The following is a 5,683-nucleotide window of genomic DNA, read 5'->3' as shown; positions in this document are numbered from 1 at the left end:
CCTCATTTACATGTCCTGTGGTTGGAACGCTATTGGCTAGGGCACTCTGCTTGCAGGCTGTCTTGAGCTCCTTTACGTGCTACCCTTAGGGTTCCATGCTCAGCGAGTACATAAGCCTTTTCAAGCTTGTGCACACATTTGTTCATGGCACATTTGTTCATGGCACATTGGCCTGCATAAGTTACGAGCCTCTCTGGTGCAAATAAAGAAATGGACCTCTCTTGATAGGAGAGGAAAAATCTGTATTCTTGAGTCTACCACAAAGAAACATAATGAAGCGCCAATAAAGATAGGGTTGAGATTTTAAAGTTTCTTGCTTTTTTTTTTTTTTTAAGATTTTATTTATTTATTTGACAGACAGAGATCACAAGTAGGCAGAGAGGCAGGCAGAGAGAGAGAGAGAGAGAGAGAGAGAGAAGCAGGCTTACTGCGGAGCAGAGAGCCCGATGTGGGGCTCGATCCCAGGACCCTGAGATCATGACCCGAGCCGAAGGCAGCAGCCCAAACCACTGAGCCACCCAAGCGCCCCTAAAGTTTCTTGCTTTTAATGCAGTCTGTGTTTTGATTGGAGTACCAGGAAGAAAATGTACCAGAAAACAGAAGGAAGATGTTTACTATGAATAATGAAATCATCTTGCGATCACTTCAGCCCTCCGTTATTTAGGCCAAAATCCAAGTTTATTGGCTCTGTCTTCAAAATACATCCAGAGCCATTGGCCTCTTCTCACTGCCTGTGCTGGTAATGCTGGTGCTCCCGTTATCCTCACCTCGATTAGTACAGTTAGCCTCAGAAATGGCCTTGTTCTTCCCACACTTGTGACCCCTATCCCCTCACCCCTGCCCAGTCTCTTTAGAACAGCTGGGATGATGCTTTAAAAATACTCACATCATGACTCAGCAGTCCACACCCTCAAATAGCTTCCCAATTCTGGAAGTCATTACAATGACCTTAGACCCCACTGACCTGCCTGCCTTTACCCTATCTGCCTTGTAACCTTACCTGTGGCAGTTCTCCCCCTTTGCTGCAGACACCAGGGCCTTCTTGCTGTTTCCTGACCATGCAAGGCTTGCTTTGCCATAAGAACATTTGTCCAGTCCCTCTGCCCAGAGCAAATTTCTCCCAAAAGTCCATACGGCTTATTTCCTTACCCCAAACGTCCATGTGTCTTCCTTCCTTACCTCTTTCAGATCTTTGCTCAGATGTCATCAGCAAGGTGTTCCCAGACCTCCCTGGTCAGAATTGAATAGCACCCATCTTGGCATTCCCCATTAGCCTTCCCTCATCTATTGAATGCCTCCTTCTGCCAGAACATGAGCTTCCCCAGGGCAAGGATTGTTGTGTTTTGTATCACTCCTGTATCCTCTTGACCTGGAAGAATCTCTGACCCAGAGACCTTCTTTGAGATTTGTTCAGTGACCGAGTGCCATCTTCTCTTATTCCGTAGACCTCTGGGGATTCCATTACATCAGGAGTCCACAGCTTACAGCTGGCTGCTTGTTTGTACAAATAAGTTGTTGGACACAGCCATCCCCAGGGTGTGCATGTGTTCCCCATGGCTGCTTGGGTGATTACAAGAGGGACCTGTAGAGCCTAAAATATAGACCGCCAGCCCTTTCCAGAAATGGTTTGCTGCTTCCTAAGTTAGATGCTGAATGGCAAGCACTTAGTGCATGTTCATAGCACCTAGACTGGACAGTCAATGTAACTGCCTGCTGTAGGGTTTGTAGTTTCTATGATTGTCACCCTCAAAAGGACAGTGCACATGGTCTGAAGACATGCATGGCTTTTCAAAGTTATGACTGCTCTGTGCCTCTTCACATCAAAAAAGCGAGAACTCTTTCTTTGCTTCTGCTGTGCCTTCCCTCATAGTGTGAGTTTGTATGTAACTAATTGAGAAAGGAATATATTGCCTTCCACAGCTGACGGTGACTTGGAAAACGTGGAAGCTGTGTTTAAACAGATAATGAGGAGCGGCTCTGCTTCATGTGGACTCAGGCGGTGTGGCCTGGGGGTCTGTCTACATTCCTGACACAGATTCCGTGCTACCCCCTGGTAGTTTTTGAATAAATGAGTGCATGTTGAAGCTTAAATGCTTTCAGTATAACATGAGTTTTAAGATTCTCAAGTTTACACATTGTCATGATAACTAATTCTTTTTTATATATATTCCAGGGGATAATAAGTCACAAAGGGAGGAGCTGGACTCCATCTTCTTTCTTTTGAAGTAAGTTTTTGTTACATTCATTTAGCTTTTAAGATTCTTGTTGAAAATGTGGTATTTTAACTCCTTAATTTTACTTGAAGACATAAAAAATGATGGATATGTACTTTCTTCTTTCTATTTTTACAAACGATATTCACAAGAATATTCTTGTGATTTTTAACTTTTTTTTGTAAATGTGGGAGAATTTTTCCTGTATGGTTACCTAGATGTGAAGTTATTAGATGGAAATGTATCTACATTTAAAATACCAAAACTGCCGGGACGCCTGGGTGGCTCAGTTGGTTAAGTGGCTGCCTTCGGCTCAGGTCATGATCCCAGCGTCCTGGGATCGAGTCCCACATCGGGCTCCTTGCCCGGCAGGGAGCCTGCTTCTCCCTCTGCCTCTAGCCTGCCACTCTGTCTGCCTGTGCTTGCGCTCTGTATCTCTCTCTCTCTCTAACAAATAAATAAAAATCTTTATAAAAAAAAATAAAATAAAATACTGAAATTCCCAATTTTTTTAAAAAGGTCATATAAACTTATATGGAAATTTATATGGAAGTTGTGTGTAAATTTCCCTATCCAACATTGGAGATGATTTGTGTGTGCATGTGTGTGTGTATACAAACTGACATATTGAAACTCACTGGTTTTAATATGCATTTTCCTAATTACTGGTGGTATTGCAATATTTGTATGTGTCAGTGTGTCTATGTGTGATTACATATGCTTTTCAAAGTTGGAACAATATATTTGCGTGTGGTTCTTGATCAACTAAGCTTACAGTCTTTCTTGTCCACAAATTGTGTTGGACAAGTGGCCAGATTACTGATATCTTGAGAGTTCCAGTAGAACTAAATTGTAGGTTCTGAAAGTTAAGTGTTGGTTATCTAGAAATTATTCATGGTCTGAAGAGACCCGTACTTAGGTTGGTGTGGGATCAACTTTATGACTGTAAAGGGAAGGCCTAATGTCTGTTTGTTGCAGAACTGGCTGGAGGGAGAAGCCAGGCCAGAAGGCTCTCCATGGACTTTTGGGTTTGTGGAATAAAACAGATACCTGAGGACCCCTCCACCACCGTCTCCCGCCCCCCAGGCCCATACTTGTCTCATAGCTGGTACTGACTGTGATTACCCTTTCTCTCCTTTAAGGGATTTACTCCCTCCCCAGAGTAAGAGATGTTGATTTCACTGTATATTTCGTGGTGGTTTTGTGTTTCCTGTGGCAACCCTCCTGTGACTGAAATTTGTACAGAGGACCTGCCTTTAACAGGAGCTTTAATTAAGCCTGTCACTTACATACGGAATTTCTAACCATCATTTGAGCTATCCCACTAATTTAAATAATCTTATTTCTGTAGCAGTTGATACATTTACTAAAGAAAATGCAAGTTTTGAAGTGCGGTGCTGCAGGAACACCTGAATTTTTTTTAATTTAGCTCAAGTTCATTCATTCCATCCCCACTGCTGGGTTAAGTGAGTATGTCTTTAATTTAATACATTTAATTCCAACATTTTGTCTACAGATTTTTTGTTTGTTTGCTGGGTGGACAGTCACATGGTCTATAAATTATGATGAGCTAGCCTGTTAGTCTCTTTTTTTTGTTTTACGGTGCATAGGTAAATAAACACAACAAAGACAGTCATGCTGCTTCTGATTTAAAGAGTTCCGTTAGTGCTTCATCATTCAGGGTTTCTCCTGACTCCTGGTGTTTAGTTAATGAAGTTATCTGTAAGTTTTCAGAACACATACTTTACCAGATTAAGTTCGCTTCTATTTCTAGTTTGGTAAGATTTATAAAAAAGTCATGGAAAGGTTTTGAAGTTTCCAAATATGCATTTCTTCTGCATTAACTGAGATAACCATGTGATGATTCTTCATGAATATAAGTATGGTGAATCATAGTTCTGAAATTTGAAGGCTAATACTTTGCATTTTTGGATCTATGTTTACAAATGAGGTTGGCCTAAATTTCCTTCATCCACATTGTTCTGAATGATCCTATTATAAATGTTGTAGCACCTGGTGTCAAACATTTCTTTTTCTGTTTTATAAAATAGTTTGCATAAGATTGGAATGATCTGTTCCTAAAATGGGTTTTAGTTTTTCCTGTAAAACCCTTCTGAAACTAGTGCTTTTTTGTTTTGCTTTTAATTGGAAGATTTTAATCACTCATTCAATTTCTTTAATTATTTTGTGATTATTTAGGATTGTTCAGGTTTTCTTTTTTTCTTGATTTGGGCTTAATAAATTATGTATTTGAGGAATTCAAAAAATGTTTGATCACCAGAGGTTCTTTTTTTTAAAGGCGTAAATATGTTTTAATATGAGAATTATATTCTAGGGTAGTTTTACAAAAAAAGACATCCCATAGGCGTTCTGATTTAAAATATGCTGAACTGAGGTTGGCAAGAACAGTTGATAAACATCAGATGGTTTCAGGAGGGTAGCAGCTTTTTACAAGCCTCCACTCACTTAATCATGCGGAGGTACCCAAAGTGTCTTTGAAAGAGATGGGGGAGCTCGTCTTGGGGTCTCAGGGAGTATTTGTGTACTTCCCACGGCGAGGAAGGGGCAGCTTCCCAGTCTGAAGCCCCAGGAGACCAAGTGGTCCTCTCTGTCCAGGACCATCAGGGTTGGCCAGCAGTGAGGGCTGCAGGGCAGACTGAGCATACGTGCCGCAGCCCCTCCCCCGCCCGCCCATCCTGCCTTGACAGCCAAGACCTGTGCTCCGAGGCTTAGCCAGCCTCCTTAGACAGCATGCGGTCACAGCTGTCCAGGACCGGGGAGAGCTTGCCCAGCAGAGCCAGCAGCAGGTCTAATAGGGGCCTGTGTTCTGTAAGTGTGCTGCAAGCCCAGCATCTCCTCCCTGCCTTTATCGTGGCTAGGCCGCCAGAGACCAGGGCCAGTCAGAGGAGGGATGCAGAGCCCAGGTCTCTCTATACCTCCCGATTGCCCACGAGGTGCGGTTACACGACCACAAGAAATCCTGCTTCCATGAGGGCCACCAAGGCAGCCGAACTTGCCCAGCCCACAAGGAGGCAGGCCACATATGACACAAAGCGCTGCTTGGCAGCGATGCCCCTGTGGACATCTGGCTTGGGCCCGCTCTCCTTGCCTCTGCGTGGCCCTTTCCACAGGGTTTAAGTTTTGAACAGTCCTTTCTTTGTTTTGGGTTTGGGCGTGACTGGAGAGACAGAGCAGAGAGCAAGAGCTGGGGAAAGATCGGGAGGGCAGGAATCACAGAGGGGAGTCTAGCCTCTGCCTGCTCTGGCATGGGCTCTCTCCTGACCTGGATGGATGGAAGACAAGCCGTTACTTCTTTTAAAAAGGCATTTTGCTTTACCCTACTAGAAAGCAACACATGTTTATTGAGGAGCAGTTGGAAAACCCAGAAAAACTGAAAAGAAGATAATCACTAAGCTGCAGACAAACATTCAAAAGTTTGGCACCTTTTCCTCCCAACTTTCACTGAAGTT

Source organism: Mustela putorius, unplaced genomic scaffold, assembly GCF_011764305.1.
Source record: "Mustela putorius furo isolate JIRA1106 unplaced genomic scaffold, ASM1176430v1.1 tig00000253_pilon_pilon_pilon, whole genome shotgun sequence".
Lineage (NCBI taxonomy): Eukaryota > Metazoa > Chordata > Mammalia > Carnivora > Mustelidae > Mustela > Mustela putorius.
The sequence above is the reverse complement of the archived record's forward strand: the minus strand, read 5'-3'. Positions refer to the sequence as shown.